This window comes from Phyllostomus discolor, chromosome 7 (genome assembly GCF_004126475.2).
Source record: "Phyllostomus discolor isolate MPI-MPIP mPhyDis1 chromosome 7, mPhyDis1.pri.v3, whole genome shotgun sequence".
Classification (NCBI taxonomy): domain Eukaryota; kingdom Metazoa; phylum Chordata; class Mammalia; order Chiroptera; family Phyllostomidae; genus Phyllostomus; species Phyllostomus discolor.
In genome coordinates, this window is record NC_040909.2 from 39,696,092 (window position 1) to 39,716,099 (window position 20,008).

At 37.6% G+C, this 20,008-nt stretch overlaps 1 protein-coding gene and 1 pseudogene across 1 annotated transcript in view; one reads left to right on the top strand and one right to left on the bottom strand.

The window, feature by feature from the left end:
* Window positions 1-20,008, bottom strand: part of SYN2 (synapsin II) — a 201,528-nt gene that overhangs the window by 65,197 nt on the left and 116,323 nt on the right. The gene's annotated exons all lie outside the window — the stretch shown is intronic.
* LOC114501769 overlaps window positions 4,440-20,008 on the top strand; it is a 41,817-nt pseudogene continuing 26,248 nt past the window's right edge.

Sequence of the window (20,008 nt, forward strand, 5' to 3'; positions counted from 1 at the left end):
AAAGGAAACAAAATACAGTGTTCTTAGAGAAAACATAGAATACATAAACGGGACACTGGGCAGAAAGAATAGAGACAGACTATGACCAGACCACAGAGAGCTTTGAATGATTGATGGCTCTCAGAGTAGAGACTTAGATGTATTACCTCAGGTAGAGGCTAGAGGCCTGTGAAAAACAGAAGATAATAAGGAAATTGCGGTTATAAATACCTACCACCTCCAAGGGCTTGGAAGGCCCTGAAAGACACACCTGGCCATGGCATTCAGCTGCCTCTGAAAGGCACAGCCAGACTAGCCAAGGGACAGGAAACATCTGTGCCACCATGACCTGCCAGAATCCGCTCTCTCACTATCCATCTTGGCACTACAAACACTGGGAACAGAACAAAGGCTAAAACAAGCCCCAGCCTGGGTTCTAGAGAAAAACAATAACAAGAGGGGGCCAAACTGATTTACTAGAGGGGAAGAAGAGGTGGACCCTGTCAGATCTCACCAAGGAGAATAAAATAAAAGACTCATTGTTACTGTTTTCTCCTCTTGCGAAATGAGGCTCTAAACAGCAAATTGTGGTTAACAAAACACTGGCCTGGAAAGGAAACCTAGGTTCTAGTCCAGATCCTGTCACTAGCTTGCTGTATAGATTAGGCAAGTTGTTTCACTTCTCTAGGTCTTGGTTAACCCATTTTTATTGTGAGGGACTTGAACTAGACTAGTGTGGTTCTCAAACTATGTTCTGTGGAGTCGTCAGATTATCTCTTGGAACCCCTAATCCCATTTTAATGAAAGCAGCTCCATTTTTACCAGTTTTATATATAGGGCTCTACCTACAACTTTTTTTGAAAAAGAATTCAGCTACTTTAAAAATGTGAAGACCCCTGGACTTGAATCTCCATGATCCCTTCTAGTTTCAGGGCGTCTATAACTTTGTGGTTTCACGATAAGTTGCTATTAGGGAGTTCCTACCTTAAGATCATATTGGGTCTGGGGTTGCATAAGACACTCATGGTGGAGGGAAGGTCCAGAGAAAGCAAAAGCAGGTATAAAGGGAGGGAGAGGAAATGAACCTGGAAAAAACATCAGGTATCAAAAAAGTCGGCAGTTAAAGAGCCAAGACTAATAGACTCCAAAGTCTTTCCTGACATATGTAAAATCAGACAGCCTTTTGAATAGTGAGTGAAGAAAGGGTTTCTGGAAAGAACTGTGAAAATATGCCTAAAATTCTATTTGTTTTCCTGCAAATAATTAAAACCACAAATAATAAGAGTTGCTTATATATGCCACAGCATAGCTCTGTAACAAAAACTGTTGTTGGAGAAAAAAATCACTATTTTGGAGGAAAAAAGAGCTAGCAAGGTATACAAGAAAAACTTATTTATTTGTTCAGTTATTATAAATTTATCAAATTTCTGCTAGGGACCAGATACTGCTAGGTTGCTGGGATTATAGAAATGAATAAAACACTATCTTTGTTCTCAAGGAGCACAATATTTAACAGAAGATAGATTCATCAGTAAAATGAGATGGGAAGCTCATGTTCAAAAAAGCTGAATGTCCACAAAACAGGAAACATACAGTTCAAGGTACTCTAGCTGATTTCAAAAAATAGCTAGAGAATATTTTTTTTTTACCTGACCAAAGAATACCTGATAGTTACACAGAAAAAGAAGCTTGCTTTCTAGTGACGAATGAAGGGAATAATAAAGAGATCCAACAGAAAACAGAAAGGACAGAAATGAAGGTTAGAAAGCCAGAGCCGAAGGGTGGGGGAAAATGGAGATTGTGAGGTGGTGTGTTGTTCAATAGAGTACCATCAGCCACACGTGGCTACTGGGCACCTGAAATGTGGCTAGCACAAATTCACATGTACTATGAGGCAAAATACATATCCAGTTTCAAAGATTTAGTATGAAAGAATGTAAATCTCAAAAAATGTAAATCTCTCTTTAATAACTTGTTTTGTATTGACTATATTTTGAAATAAGAGTATTTTGGACATATTGTGCTAAATAAAATATATCATTAATTTTACCTATTTCCTTTTACCATTTTTTAAATATTGTGGCTACTAGATAATTTAAAATTTTACCTAAGGCTCACATTTGCAATTTGCATTACATTTTTATCAGAGAATGCTGGGTTAAACTTTTGCCAAGCCCAATGAATAAAATGACAGTATATCTCTATAACCGAAATCCTTAGGATAAAATATGGACCCTTAAACTTCACCACACTCTACCAAAATACACTTAAAAATTTTTTTAAAATTTATTTTTAGAGAGAGGGTAAGGGAGGGAGTGAGAAAGAAAAACATTAATGTGTGGTTGCCTCTCACATGCCCCCAACTGGGGACCTGACCCAGAACCCAGGCATGTGCCCTGACTAGGAATCAAACCAGCAACTCTTTGGTTCATAGGCCAGCACTCAATCCACTCAGCCACACTAGCCAGGGCCCAAAATATACTTTATATAGGGCAATAGCATACCGGCTACTTAACAGTGTTTCATCAGTTGAGGTCTATGACAGAGGGAGTAGAATGGAAAAAGTCATTCAATTTTGTGCCTAAACTACAAAAGTCTGTTTCATCACAAACACATGAGACTTTGAGCATGGTTTTTTCATTTCTTTATGCCTGTTACCTCATATGTAAAATGGAAAGATTTCTTTCTGCCTATGGTTGTATTTTAATTTGTTTTCCAAAGTTTCTCATATCTCACTTGACCCTTATTACTTACAAAGCAGATTGAAGATGATTATTACTGTTTCAAGAGTAAACTAAAACAAAAAAAAAAGTTCATTAGCTCATGAACAAAACAGCCTTTGAAAGTGGACCTTTTCACTGTAAAGTCATTACTCTTTCCATTACTCCACGCTACCACTTCCTGCTCTTGTTTTTCATTTAGCTCTTCATATATATGAAGGGATATATATGTATGTGTATGTATGTATGTATATGTATGTGTATATATATCCCTCTCCCTAACCAAACTACGTTCTTGAATGCAATATCCATGTCATATTTATCTCTGTAACCACCATATCATCTAACACTCTCCATGAAGTAGAAGCTCAGAATTAAGACTAAGTAAAATGTGACATTGATGGCCAAGACAGGAAGACCTAGGAATCCACGTTTCCCAGCTTACTGTGGAAGGCTGACTTCAGAAGGGCAAAAGGTAGAAAATATACAGACACAGGGGACAGGATTTAAAACTTGACAACTCTAAGTGAAACCCCAAGGCAGAAGTTTAAGCAGTTTATATAACAGATTCTGGCACTACCCCCTCATATTATCCAGAGTGCTGTTGGTTCCCGTTCCCTGATTATTTGCGAGGGTGGGCTGGGTTATAGTTAGTTTTTGGTCTCTTGGGCCTTCATAAACAATGAATGATGAGATCTTCTATGAGTTGGCACTGAGTGGTACAAAATCCAGAGCAGTATATCTAAAGTAATTTCCAGTATTTTCTTGTACCTTTTAAGACCAGATTTAAATAAAATAAAATACTCCTTTTCCTTAAGATTATACCTTAGTAAGGTGCAATTTAGAAACTAAATCAGTTTATCTCAACATTGAATCAAAGCACCTAGTAAAGTTGTCATTCAATACATATGAGGAGACCCCCTAAAATGGAATTTATTTATAAAAAATTGTGTTTTCATTTTTATATGTTTAAACTTCATTTACCATCAAAGAACTCTCCATTTGATGCAATACACCTGTTGAGACTTTCTTTTCCACTGCTCAAAAGAGTTTCTGAACTTGACAATTTTTATGTCTTTTAGTGCTTCTGCTGTTTTTTGTTTCACCTTGTCCATATCAGTAAAACTTTTCCCTTTGCAGACTTTTTTCATCTGGGGAAACAAAAAGTGTCACTAGGGGCAAGATAGGGTGAATAGAGAAGGTGGGGTATGGGAGTCCTGTTGTTTTTTGGTCAGAAACTGCTGAATACTGAGCACAGTGTGAGCAGATGCCCTGGTAAATCACCCATTATGAAATGGGCAAATGCACTGAAAGAGTCTTCAAAAAATATTCGCTGAAGCCAAACTCAGCCTCTAACAACAATGCCAGCCAGTACACTGATACAGATGGGTTCCTAGAACACTCACCTAGTGCGGGAAGCCTGTTCTATAAGGGGCCCACCCTCATATATGCTGAATGACTCAGTAGTCATTAACTGGAAGAAACTGCTTTGTAGTTTTCTTTAGGAACAAACTAGATCCAATGATCTTGTACTTGGAAGCGTTTGTGAGCAAGGAGAAATCACACTGAGTGAGTCTTTTTACATATCCAAGAAGGTGAGGGAAGGGGCCATGTGGGTGTAACTAACTGCACTGACTTTATATAACTTCTAGTCAATATGTTTCATCTATAAAAAATTCTTGGGTGACACTGAAATTTCAATGACTTCTGCTTCCCTCTGGGGTTAAACTGTAATCAAGAATGCCCTACATGCACACCTGTGTGCATGGGCTGGGCACAACAGCTTTTCCAACCAAAAACTCAAGGAATATACTGAAAGAACAGGACAGCCCGACCCAGCATGGCACACAAGTAGAAGGCAGCTTAGAGTGGAGAATTTGGAATGAACTTCCTGCAAGAGAGTGGCAGGCTCGGGTCTGGAAGGCAGGAGCTGAATGCCTGAGATTTGCTGTAGTCAGCCAGAAACTTTCACCGACAGGTGAGCTCAACCCCCACCTGCAGGATTACAGGCTCTGTGGACTGGTGAGGCCAGGCTCAGGAGTTTCAAGCTGCATATGTTTCTTCAGGGGAAAGAAGAAAAAGTGCTGATAGGGCCCTTCACCAGACACTACTCACCAAACACTACATGCTACACAGCTCCTCGGACCCTGATTTACTAAACCCAGCAGAGCAGAGAAAACAGAGACAGGTGCAAGAAGACACTACCTTCTTTCCTGCATAGCTGTTTAACATTCATTTCATATCCTTCAAGTTTGGGCATAATATGGCACCAGGTTTTATTATATAGCTTATTTCAAATCTCATATATTGCGCTTCCCTTCTCTTACTCCATAGTACCTCCTTCCTCCCTCTTCATATTTTTGTCTTAAATTCTATTTTCTCTCTTGCTATGACTTGTTTCTATTCTGCACTCTTACTACTGCTACCCGCTCCAGCCTCTCAAAATGATGTGTGATTGTCATTAGTCATCTCACATTCCTTCTCCTGTTCTTAAAATACCCTTATTCTCTCTTCACCTTTATCAATCTTTGCTCGTAGGTTGTGGATGAGGTGGTTGTTGTTACAGTTCTTCAATCTTATTTCTAGATAGTGACTCATTTGTATTTCAAATTCCAATTTTCACTGTTCCCCTCTCCTACTCCACTTTGCCTTCCTTCTGCCCTTTCCTTTTCTTTTTGGTTTTATACGTTAATTTCTCCCTGTCTTGGCAAGGTCTTCATTCCACACACTTAGTATTCCTTCTCCCTCGATTCTCTCAAAATAACTTGTCTTTCCTTTAGACATCTCTTAAGCTCTTCTGTCTTTCCTTCTGCCTTCTTATTCATCCCACCTATAAAAATCTTAGCTCATTGATTGTTGATATTTCTGTGGTGGAGCTTTTTCTGCAATTAGGTCCATTTTATTTTATATATACAGGGTCCAGCAGAAGTAATGCCTGCTTGAGTGTGGTTGGTAGAGTAATGATATGGGTGTAATAATTTATAGTTTTTATTTGACATTTCACCTAAAATGTCATATGGTGTGCTTGAGGATGATATTGTTATGTTACAGAATTACATGTGTATGATTTTGTAATAAAGAAGGGGCATTATTTGTGCCAGATACTGTATATATTTTTGTTGTGGTTGTCTTTCTCACTAGATACATACATATATTTTTTTCTTTAAATTTCAGTTTTAACCTAATACTATCCACTTCCCTTATCTTACTCCATTCCACCTTCCCTCCTCCCTTTTTATCTTTCCTGCTTTCTCTTGTCTCTATTTCCTACTCTAATTATTGCCCCTCCCTCTACCCTCAGAAAATATCTTTTCAGTTAATTATCTCATATTCATTTTTCCTTTCTTATAATAGTCTTCATCTCTCTATACCTTTATTAATATTAGCTCATTTGCTATTGATAGTATAATTGGGGGGTGGGTACTTTTGCAGGTGTGGGTCTGTTTTCTGAGCTGTTAGGTTTTTGTTCTGGCAGCAGCTGTACAACAGTACACAAGATGTAGAGGATGGAGTGACTCTCAGTCAATCAGCCAGAGGAAAGAACCCACCAAAGAATGACCCAACAACAACTAAAACCCAGTGACAACCAGGGAGACTACATAAAAGGCAATAAAGGGCAGTGCAAGAGCATCAAGCTCAGGTGATCAAGGAGACTACACCACTGAGTCCCACAGGTCTCCTACCACAGAAAATCACACCATGAAGACAGGCAGTCAAAGCAGATAAACCTAACATGCAGAAACAAACAAGAAGAGTCACTTAAAATGGGAAGACAAAGAAACAACCCCTGATCAAAGGAGAGGAGGATTCCCAGAAAGACTCCTAAATGAAACTGAAGCAACCAAACTGTTAGATATCAAATTCAAAATAATGGTTATAAGGACACTCAAGGAGCTCAGTGAGAATCTCAAAGTCAGGGAAGCTTCAAGGAACTTACTGCAAACTGAGGGGCAGGAGGAGGGGAATAAGGGAGGGAAGATGTGGGAAGGACCTCATTAAAGAATAAGTACAAATGAGCCATGGACATGGACAACAGGGTGGGAATTGACTGTAGGAGCAGGGCGGTTGGTGGGGCAGGAGAGATCAAGTGGGAAAAACTGAGACAACTATAAAAGAACAACAATAAAAAAGTACTTAAAAAAGTAAAAGGGCATAGAAACTATCAAAAACAGCCAGGAGGAAATGAAAAATTCAATATCTGAATTGAAGAACAAAGTGGAAAGAATTAAAAGCAGGTTAGATGAAGCAGAGGGTTGAATCAGTGAGCTGGAGGACAATGTAAAAAAAAAAATTCCCAGGCAAAGAAACAAAACAAACAAAAAGACTCAAAAAGAATGAAGAAGGATTAAGAGAGCTGCAGGACAACATGAAATGTAATGATCCATATCATAGGGATACCAGAAGGAGAAGAAGAGGAGAAAACCTGTTTGAAAAAGTAACGCCAGGAATCTCCCCTAACTTGATGAGAAACAGTCACACAAATCCAGGAAGCACAGAAGGCCCCAATCAAGTTGAACCCAAAGAGGCCCACTCTAAGAGACATCATCACTAAAATGGCAACATTCAAAGACAAAGAGAGAATCTTCAAGGTAGCAAGAGAAAAACAGGAAGTAACATACATGGGAGCTCCAATAAGGCTAGCAGCTGACTTCTCAACAGAAACACTACAAGTCAGAAGGGACTGGCAAAAAAATATTCCAAGTAATGAAAAGGAAAGGCCTATAACCCAGATTACTCTACCCAGCAAGGCTCTCATTTAAAATGGAAGGTGAAATAAGGAGTTTCCCAGACAAAAGAAGGCTAAAAGAATACAACACCACCAAACCAGCATTGCAAGACATGCTAAAGAGGCAGCTTTAAGAAGATGAAGAGTGAGAGAGAGAGGAACACAAGTACCAAAAGGAAAAATGTCAATGACTAAGTACCTATCAATAACAGCCTTAAATGTTAAATGAATTAAATGCTCCAATCAAAAGATACAGAGTAGCTGAATGGATAAGAAAACATGACCCGAATATATGCTGTCTACAAGAGACCCACCTCAGAACAAAAGACCTACATAGACTGAAAGTGAATGGCTGGGAAAAAATATTTCAAGCAGAAGGACAGGAAAACAAAGTTGGGGTAGCAATACTCATTTCAGACAAAATAGATTTTGAAACAAAGTCCAGAGAGGGACAAAGGTCAAAAAAAGAGACAGAGAAGGACACTTCATAATACTCAAATGTATAATCCATCAAAAAGATATGAACTTTGTAAATATATATGTGCCCAACATAGGAGCACCCAAATATATAGAGAAACTCTTAGAGAATTTCAAGAAAGGTATCAACAGCAACACACACATAGTAGGGGGTTTAACACCCCACTGTCAACAATGGATAGATCTTCCAAACAAAGAATCAATAAGGATATTGTGGCACTGAATGACACTCTAGATCAAATGGATTTAACTGATATATACAGAACCTTTCACCCCAAAGAAACAAAATATGCATTCTTTCAAATGCACATGGAACATTTTCAAAGATAGACTACATGATAGGGCACTAAACAAGCTTCAACAAATTCAAGAAAATCAAAATATATCAACTGTTTTCTCAGATCACAGTGGCTTGAAACTAGAAACCAACTTCAAGGAAAAAACTCAAAAATAGTCAAATTCATGGAAACTGAATAACATGTTATTAGACAATGAACTGGCAAACAACAAGATCAAGAAAGAAATCAAAAAAATTCTGAAAACAAATAAAAATGAACACACAAAAGCCAAAATCCTGTGGGATACAGCTAAGGCAGTCCTGAGAGGGAAGTTCATAGCAATACAGGCCCACCTAAAATAACAGAAAAATCTCAAATAAACAACCTAACCCTACATCCACAAGAACTGGAGGAACAACAAAAAGCAAAGCCCAGAGCAAGTAGAAGGAAGGAAATAATCAAGATCAGAGAAAAATTAAATAACATAGAGCCTAAAAGAACAATTCAAAGGGTCAGTAATAAATCCAGCAGATGATTCTTTGGAAAGATAAACAAAACCAGACTCATCAAGAAAAAAATAAAGAGAACCCAAATAAATAAAATCAGAAATGAAAGAGAAGAAGTTGCAACAGATACCACAGAAATACAAAGGATTATAAGAAATCACTATGAACTACTATATGCCAAGAAATTTGACAATATGGGCAAAAATAGACACATTTCTAGAAGCATATAATCTTTCAAAACTGAATCAACAAGAAGGCCTGAATAAATTGACAACAACTAACGAAACCGAAGCAGTAATCAAACAAATCCTGGCACTCAAAAGCCCCAGGCTGGACAGCTTCACAGGAATATTTTACCAAATATTTAGTGAAGAGCTAACACCTATCTTTCTCAAACTATTCCAAAAAATCCAAGAAGAGGGAAGACTCTCAAACTCTTTTATGGGACCAGCATCATCTTAATTCCAAAATCAGGTAAAGACACAACAAAGAAAGAAAACTACAGGACTATATTGCTGATGGACATAGATCCTAAAATCCTCAACAAAATATTGGCAAACTAAATCCAGCAATACATTAAAAATATCACACACCATGATCAATTGGGATTCATCCCAGGGATGCAAGGATGGTACAATATTCATAAATCAATAAACGTAATACAGCACATGAACAAAGTGAAAGACAAAAATCACATGATCATATCAAAAGATGCTGAAAGAGCATGTGATAAAGTACAGCATCCATTTATTATAAAAACAGTCAGCAAAGTGGGAGCACAGGGAATATATGTCAACATAATAAAGGCCATATATGAGAAATCTACAGCCACCATCATACTCAACAGGCTAAAACTAAAAACTTTCCCACTAAGATCAGGAACAAGACAGAGGTGTCCCTTTTCACCACTTCTATCCAACAGAGTATTGAAGTTCTAACCACAGGGATCAGGCAAGAAAAAGAAGTAAAAGGAATACAAATTGGAAAGGAGAAAGCAAAACTGTCATTGTTTGCAGATGACAAGATAGCATACATAAAAAATGTAGAGACTCCACCAAAAACTACTTGACCTAATAAGCGAATTTCACAAAACAGCAGATACAAAGTCAATATTCAGAAATCAAAGGCATTTTTGTAAACCAACAACAAAGTATCAGAAACAAAAATTAAGAGGGAAAACACATTTAATATAGCAACAAGAAAAATAAAGTGCCTAGGAATAAACTTAACCAAGGAGGCAAAAGACCTAAACTTGGGAAACTACAGAACACTGAAGAAAGAAGTTAAGAAAGACACAAATAAATGGAAATGCATGTTCATGCATTAGAAGAACTAACATCATTCAAATGTCCATACTACCCAAAATAATTTATAGATTCAATGCCATCCATATTAAAATACCAATGATATATTTCACAGATATCAAACAAACATTTCAAAAATTTATATGGACCATAAATGACCCCAAATAGCTACAGCAACTCTGAGAAAGAAGAACAAAGTAGGAGGGATCACAATACCTGATATCAAACTATATACAAGGCTACTGTAATCAAAACAGTCTGGTACTGGCATAAGAACAGACATAGATCAATGGAACAGAACAGAGAGCCCAGAAATAAACCCATGTCTTTATGGCCAATTAATATTTGACAAAGGTGGCAAAAGCATAAAATGGAGTAAAAATAGCCTCTTTAACAAATGGTGATGGGAGATCTGGACATGCAAAAAAAATGAAACTAGACCACCAATTTACCCCATACACCAAAATAAACTCAAGACAGGTAAGATCTAAACATAAATCGTGACACTATGAAAGTCCGAGAGGAGAACATAAGCAGGAAAATTTCAGGTATCCTACTCAGCAATATTTTCACCAATATGTCCCCTCGGGCAAGGGATATAAAGGAAAAAATAAACAAATGGGACTACATCAAATTAAAAAGCTTTTATACAGCTTAAAGAAAACATCAGCAAAATGAAAAGGGAACCAACAGTATAGGAAAACATATTTGCCAATGATACCTCAGACAAGGGTTTGATCTCTAAAATATATAAAGAAGTCACATGACTCCACACCAAGATGACAAATAATCCAATTAAAAAGTGGGCAAAGAACCTGAACAGACACTTCTCCAAGGAGGACATACAGAGGACCCAGAAACACATGAAAGGATGATCAACATCACTAGCCATCAGAGAGGTGCAAATTAAAACCACAATGAGACCCATACCACCTCACATTGGTCAGAATGCCCAGCATTAACAAATCAACAAACAACAAGTGCTGGTGAGGGTGTGGAGAAAAGGGAATCCTAGTACACTGTTGGTGGGAATGCAGACTGATTCAGCCACTGTGGAAAACAGCATACATTTCCTCAAAAAACTAAAAATGGAACTGCGTTTTGATTCAGTGATTCCACTGCTGGGATTATATCCTAAGAATCCTGAAACACTAATTCAAAAGAACCTATGCTCCTCTGTGTTCATAGCAGCATTATTTACAATAGCCAAGTGCTGGAAACAGCCTAAGTGCCCATCAGTTAAAGAGAGATCAAAAAAGTGTGGTACATTTACACAATGGACTACTATGCCGCAGAAAGAAGAAACTCCTACCCTTAGTGAAAATGAGGATGGAACCGAAGAGTATTATGCTGGAAACAATCCAGGCAGTGAAAGACAAATACCATATGATCTCACCTAAAAGTGGAACCTAATGAACAAAACAAACAAATGAGCAAGATATGACCAGAGACATGGAACTAAAGAACAAACTGACAGTAACCAGAGGGGTGAATGTAGGGTGATAACAGGTGAAATAAGGGGAATGGCCAAGTCAAAGAACATGTATAAAGGAACCATGGACATGAACAACAGGTGCGGCTTGACTGTGGGGGCAGGGGAGAGCAATGGAGGAAAAACTGGGACAACTGTAGGAACAACAATCAATCAATCAATAAAATAAAAATAAATAAATAAAATCCAAGAGAGGGAGAAAATAAGAATGCCCTCAATTCTAGAGTTTACAGTAACATTTGTTATCAGCAAGGGGGAGCTCTCTCTAAAACATCAGGACCTTTTCTGAGAATATTCATCGTGAAGGATAGCTATTATTTAATGCCTCCTCCACTCTTTCTCCACAAAACATGGAGCTCACTTTGGATTCCAAGGTCTCACAAGACTAGAAAAGCATTAGGAGGATGGTGACTACTAAAGTCAAACCTAATGCAGTGGATATACTGGCCACTCTGAGAAAAGAGCTTTCCAGCAAAAATGTATTTGCCAACGGGTCACTGACCAATCACAAAACTAGGATGAGGCCATAGCCACTATTCTTTCAATTAATTTTCTCTCCCTTTGCACCCCTAGCTATATTTTCCCTTTTCCCTCTCTTAACCATTCTCTTCCCCTCTTTTCCCAATCTTCTCTGACCATGTTCCCCATTTCCCTGCTGGTGATTGGAAATACAGCATCCTCACAAAAATCCCTAGTTTCAAGCCCAGAAATATGATTAAGGAAAAGTTTTTCATTTTCTTTCTGCCCAGGAGTTCAGGAAGTTCCACAGTTTTTGGATCTTCCTGTCTGAGGCTATTGACTCATTATTACTACTCTTTGATTTATGTAGCCATCTCTCTCTCTCTCAAAAAAAAAAAAAAAAGCTGATATAGCCCCACAAATCAGCTAAGAAACTTAGTCTATTTTCCTGGATTATCATTAACCCCTGATCCTTGCTCAATGACTTATTTGGAGCCTTGACACTCTTGGCTGAGAAATGTGTAGTTAAAAAGACAGGCACTTCCCTCAAAGTGAAGTAAGTATTTCAATTTAATTCTTTAAAAATTACTGAATACCTATTTTATGCTAAGGAGGTACTATACTAGGAGCATATAGAGATGAGCAAGTCTAGACCCTGCTCTGAGGAAGCCAACAATTACCTAACTTATCAAAAGTTCTCTGAATGCCCACTATGCATGATTCACTGTATATAACCGCTAGGGAAAAAAGAGTGGTATTCCGAGGAGCAAATTAATACTTCCAAAAATATAATTTCTCACCCTAATCAAAAATTAGGGAGACAAACATCAAATATCTCAGCCAGAAACCTTCAGGATTTAAGTTGTTACATAAACTGGAACTCTAGGTTCCTTGTATACCTTTTCCCAGTCACATGTTGTTTTAGAAGGAACTTAGAACATTTTTAGGTTACTAAAAATGCAGATGAATAGTAGATTAAGGAGGACTTTAACACTGGGGGTTCCTGAACCCTGGAAAATTTCACTTGACATATGGCACAAAAATTTATTTTTCACAGTAGATATTCCTGGAATCCTTTTTATAGAAAAAGTAGAAAAATAATCAGAGGTCTGAAGGTTGAAACTGTTCTTATGCCACTACTGAGAACTGGCTGTGGGCTTTCTTTCCCTGAGTTGGTTTTACTTCCAGGGCAAGGTTCTAAAGTAGGCAGTTGTCCATACAGCAGGATTCAAGGGGTGAAATAAGTCCATGCCTTCTGACACCCAAACACTAATTTCTTTAGGTCCTAAAGATCAGGCACTCCTGGGTCCCAATTCTGGCTCTACCATTTATCAATTGTTTGACATTGCATAAGTCACTTACCTGACTGAGTCTGCTCTAGAATACAAATCTCTCACCTTCCAATCAACTGTCCTTTCTGCAAAAATGCATTTGTTCAGATAAAAATTAGGTTATTCTTTGTAAAGATAAAGATGAAATTTTTCTAGGCACTAAGACTTTTGTCCAACAGAAACAGGTTCAGTAATTAGGGATAAAATTGGGGACTGATATACAAATTTTGGGAGGCATATATAGAAGAGAGACTCTGGATGACAACATAGAGTAACAGACTGCCACAGGATTTAGGGTTAATAGAAAGCTGCCATAGCACCTTGGAACTTGGTGAGTGAAGTCCTACTACATTCATCTTTCCCAGGATTTGCCTTTATCTTACACTGCTCAGTTTATGAGGCTGAGGAGAAGGTGGGCAGGAGAAGATGATTCAAGAGGAATAATTAGGTTTCCCAGTTTGGCTTCTTTCCCTCCCTTAACATTTTATTATGAAGAATTTCAAACACACAGCAAAACTGAGAGTTGAAAGAATGCAGAGAACCTACCACCTAGATTCTACTACCATCAACACTATACCATACTTGTTTTGTGACATAGTTATCCAACTTAATCCATCTTTTTAAAATGAATGTCCAAATAAATTGCAAACATCAGTACACTTCCCTCTAAATGGTTTAGCATGCATATCATTAAGTCTAATATTGATTTTTTTCACTTTTTTTTTCTTTTAACAGCAGAAATTTATTCTCTCATACTTCTGGAGGCTAGGCATCCAAAATCAAAGTGGTAGCAGGGTCGTGCTCCCTTCACATGCTCTAGAGAAAGATCTTTGTTTATTCCCAGCTTCTGGTGGTTCTTGGCATTCCTTGGCTCATAGATGCATCACTCCAATCTTCACATGGCAGTCTTCCCTCTGTGTGGCTTTCTCTTCTCTTCTTGTAAGGATAGAGCCATTGAATTAGAGCCCACCCTAATCCAGCAATGAAGTTACTGGATTAGTAATGCTGGAGACTTGAAGTCCATGATCACATGTTAGCAGGTTACTTCTGAGCCCTGTCTCCTTGGCTGATAAATAGCTGTCTTCTCTATGCATCTTTACATTGTTTTCTCTCTGTCTTGTTTTTTCTCTTTTAATATATTTACATGCAAATAATGTTCCAAATTAAGTATTTGCTCAGTTCTGACAAGAGCTCCTATGTAACCCAAACCCCTATATGCATATAGAACATTACTATCACCCAAGAAAACTTCCTCATACTCCTTTCCCATCAGTCTCCACTCCAGAGGCCACTGTTGATAATTGTTTTCCATAATAAACTAGTTTTGCCTCTTCTAGAATGTCATATAAATGAAATCATACAGTAAGGCTTTTTTTTCCACTCAGCATAATCTTTTAAAGATTATTCATGATGCTCTAAGCATCAGTAATTTGTTCCTTTTTATTGCTGAATAGTATTCCAGTAAATGAATACAAGAGTTTGTTTATGTAGTCTCCATTGATGGGAAACTAGGATGTTTCCAGTTTGGAGCTATTATGAATAAAGTTGCCATCAGCCTTTTTGTATGAGTCTTTTTTGTAAATTCATGTTGGTTTCGTTTTTATTTTACTGTGTACTGACCCTAACCACAGAATAAGCTTCTCAAGTTCATATTAAAACTACTTGATCTAAGTTTTATTGACTAAAGGAAAAATATTAAAGAATTAGAATTTAATCAAAAGAGTGCTAAACCTCTAGTGAGAAAAGCTTAGCTCTAACTGAAATTGTGTGAACCCCCAATAAGTCATTAAATTCTCTGACAGTCTCAGTGTCCTTATCTGTAAAATAAAATATTTCTGGCAACTTTGTAATAACAGAATAAAATTAGCTGTAAAAGCACTTCAAAAATTGTAAAGTGAAAACAAAAGATTTATGTCAGAATATCTTTCTCACACTGGGGCTAATGTGTACTGCTAGTTAGGTGAAGTAGTAGGAGGCAATGAGTAATATTTTTTTTCTATCCTCACCCCAAGGACATGCTTACTGATTTTTAGAGAGAGCGGAAGGGAGGAGGAGAGAGAGAGAGAGAGGAACACTGATATGAGAGAGAAACATCAACTGCTTACCCCTTGTACATACTCCAAATGGCACTGAACCGGCAACTGAGGCATGTGCCCTGACCAGGAATGAACCTGTGGCCTTTCAGTTTATGGGCAATGCTCCAACCAACTGAGCCACACCAGCCAGGGCATGAGTAGTATTTTTTTAAAAGAGGGAGAGAAGTATTTCACAAAAGATATCATCTTAAATATAGCTAACTAAAAAATCCACACACAAAAGTTAGAGCTAATAAATAAACTCAGCAAAGTTGAAGGATGTAACAGCAACCTGCACAATCAGTTATATCTCTATACACTAATAATAAACAACCTGAAAAGAAAATTAAGAAAGCAATTCCATTTATAATAGCATCAAAAAATCAAAATATGTAGGAATAAATTTAACTAGGAAGGAGCAAGACTTATATACTAAAAACTATAAAAACTTTGCTGAAAGGAATTAAAGACAGACAAAATAAATGGAAAAACATAGTACTGTTTAGGTGGTCACACTTCCCAAAGTATTCTATAGATTCAATGCAATCCCTACCCAAAACCTAATGTCTTTCTTCAGAAACGAAAAAGAAGAACAAAGTGGGTGGGCTCACAATCCAATTTACTACAAAGCCATAGCAATTAAGACAACTGTAGTACTGGCACAAAAAAGATATATAAATCAATGGAATAGGAATGGACCTATTCCAGGAATGGAAAGTCCAAAAATAAATCCATACATCTACAGTTAATTGATTTTAGACAATGGTGCCAAAACAATTCAGTGGAGGATATAACAGTCTTTTCAAAAAATGGTGCTAGGACAACCAGATATCCGTTCACATGCAAAAGAGTGAAGCTATACCTTTGCTTCATACTATATACAAAAAATAACTTTAAATGGATGGTAGCATTAAATGTAAAATATAAAGTTATGAAACTGCTAAAAAATAGGGATAAATCTTCATACCTTGGATTAGGCAATGGTTTTTTAAATATAGATCAAAAGCACAAGTAACTAAAGAAAAAACAAATTAAACTTCATTAAGAACTTTTGTGCATCAAAGAAATAAAAACACCACCAACAGAATGGGAGAAAATATTTGTAATATGTATCTAATAAGGGTCTAGTACCCAGAATATATAAAAAAAAATCTTATGAGACTTCCGGCCAAAGTGGAGGCATAGGTAGATATGCTTTGCCTCTTTACACAACCTTAAGAAAGATCACAACTAACCTCAAAACAAAATACAACCAGAACTGCCAGAAAATCAAACTGTATGGAAGTCCAACAACCAAAGATTTATTTTCTACTTTTTAAATTTTTTTTAATTTATTATTGTTAAGTACAGTTGTCTCCATTTTCCCCCCAGCACTAACCCCAACCCCATCCCTCCCTCACCTCCCACCCTCAATCCTACCCTCTTTGGCTATGTCCATGTGTCCTTTATATATATATGTTCCTTGATGACCTGTCCCCTATTTTCCCCCATTATCCCTCTCCCCACTCCTCTCTGGTTATTGTCAGTTTGTTCTTTATTTCAATGTCTCGTTATATTTTGCTTGCTTGCTTGTTTGTTTTGTTGATTCAGTTCCACTTATAGGTGAGATCATGTGGTATTTGTCTTTAACCACCTGGCTTATTTTACTTAGCATAATGTTCTCCAGATCCATCCATGCTGTTGTGAAGCATAGGAGCTCCTTCTTTCAAGAAGAAATATTCATTCATATGGGTAGTGGGGGCAGAAATGGAGAGTTGGGGCAGAGAAGACACAGGGCAAGGCAGTGACAGTGAGGTAGGGGAAGCCAGCAGAATGGGCAGTCCCAGATTTATGTGTGGCAGATAAAAACTAGGAGGGACACCTGGGGAATGAGCCATCCCAGCAGCAGGCCAGACCATGAAGCCCAGGATTCCAGCATTGGGAATAATAAAGCCTCATAACTTCTGACTATAAAAACCAGTGGGGGTTGGGATTGCAGAAGAAACTACCAGTCTCTTAGGAGAGTCCATTTAAAGGACCCACACAAATCTACCCACTCTGGGATTCAGCACTAGGGAAGCTGCTAGCAAGGCACCAGTCACATACAGGAAGTGGGGGAAGTGACTGGAAATTTCTGGTGGTGAGAGCCAAGCAAGTGGCATTGTTCCCTCTCCAATTCCTTCACCACATACAGCACCGCAAAGTAGCAAAGCAGGTCGCACCACTCTGGTGAATACCTAATGCTCTGCCCCTTACAACATAGCACGTGTGCCAAGACAAGGCAAAGCAGCTGTATCTAATACACAGAAAAAAAACACAGGGAGGCTGCCAAATTGAGGAGACAAAGAAATATGGCCCAAATGAAAGAACGGATCAAAACTCCAGAAAGAGAACTAAGTGACATAGAGATAAGCAACCTATCAGATGAAGAGTTCAAAACATGGGTGATAAGAATGCTTAGAGATCTCAATGAGTACAACAAACCCATAAGGGAAGAAATGAAGGCTACACTAAGTGAAATAAAGAAAAATCCACAGGGAACCAATAATGAAGGGAAAGAAGCTGAGGTTCAAATCAACAATTTGGAACATAAGGAAGAAATAAACAGTCAACCAGTACAGAATGAAGAAACAAGAATTCAAAAAAAATTAGGATAGTATAATGAGCCTCTGGGATATCTCCAAACATGCCAACATCCAAATCATGGGGATGCCAGAAGGGGGAGAGAGAAAGAAAGAAAGAAATTGAAAACTTATTTGAAAAAATAATGAAAGAAAACTTCCCTAATTGGGTGAAGGAAATAGACATACAAGTCCAGGAAGCACAGAGAATCCCTAAAAAGTTGGACCCAAAAAAGGCAACACCAAGACACATCATAATTAAACCACCAAAGGCTAAACATAAAGAGAGAATCTTAAAAGCAACAAGAGAAAAGAAGAGAGTTACCTACAAAGGAGTTCCCATAAGACAATCAGCTGATTTCTCAAAAGAAACTTTGCAGTTTAGAAGGGACTGGCAAAAAGTATTCAAAGTGATGAAAAGCAAGGACCTACAACCTAGAGTACTCTAGCCAACAAAGCCTTCATTTAGAATGGGAGGGCAAAAGTGCCTTTTATCTGCCTATATCTTATATGGATATACATCCTAAAGGATATACAAAATGTAGTATATCCATACTATGAAATATTCAGCCATAAAAAGGAATGAAGTATTGATACATGTTACAATGTGGATGAACCTTATAAACATGCTAAATGAAAAAAGTTAGACACAAAAGACCACATTGCATGATTTCACTTACATTAAATATCCAGAATAAGAAAATCAATAAAACAGAAAGCAGATTTGTAATTGCCAGGGCTGGGGTATGAGGAAATGGGGAGCAAATGCTTAATGGATACAGGATTTCCTTTTGGGGTAATAAAAATGTTATGGAATTACATAGTGGTGATGGTTGCACATTTTGTAAATATACTAAATGCCACAAAGTTGTACACTTTAGAATGGTTAAAATGGTGAACTTCATATTAAGTGTATTTTACCCTACATTTTTAAATTGTATTGATTTATTTTTATAGAGGGAGAAGGGAGATAGAAAGAGAGGGAGAGAAATATCAATGTGTGGTTGCCTCTAGCGCATCCCCCAACTGGGGACCTGGCCCACAACCCAGGCATGTGCCTCAACTGGGAATCGAACTGGGGACCCCTTGGTGTGTAGGCCTGCACTGAGCCATATGAGCCAGGGCTACCCTAAATTTTTTTTTAAAGAGGAGGGGTGAATGTGTCCTTTCTGAAGCATCACTTTTACTTAAAGGGTTTTCTTTCTTCTTCTTCTATCAAAGACTTTTACCTTAAACAATTACAAATATTATGTTTGTAGAATGAAAAGTTCACATATATTTAGAAAGCAAAACAGAAGACTTCAAAATATTTCAAGTTAAGGCCAGCAGCTATTTGGCTTTAATATGTACTATCTTATAGGAATACTTTAGTGGGAAAAAATACTACATGAGGATTATCAATGCGGAGAACTAGAATGCCAATGTGGGGCGCAATCATTCTTAAAAGTGGAAGAGAGAAGGGTGAAATGCTTATTTAGGATGACAGACTACGATCACCACCACACAGCTTAGAACTTGCACAAAGCCCTTTGTACAAGAAAGTCCTGTCACTCAGAACTGGTACTGATTACCCCTTGGACAGTTCTACTCATTTAAGGCCCAAATGAAATCTTATCTACTCTACAAAGCCTTCCTTGTTCATTATAGCCCATGATGATCATTCCTCTCTGGACCACCATAGAATTTATTGTTTATACCACAGGCATATACCATATACTAACTTGATATGACTTGACTCTTAAAATATTTTTTAAAAGTACATTGCAAATATCCATGGAGGAACCTAAGGCATAATGAAATAGCTTTCACTTGGAGTCAAAAGAGATGGGTTCATGTTTTAGTCTGCTATTCATTAGTGGTGTGCTATGACCCTGGCTAAACACATCTCTACCAGCTTTAGAGTCCTCATCTACAAAAATCTATGTAGTAATTAACAAAGACTATAGGGGTGACTGTGATAACTAAAAGATAATTTTTTTACATTTTGCAAACTGCCAAATATTGTACAAATATGAGACATTCTTAGTACTTATATTTCAATGAGTTAACAGTCCAGTAACT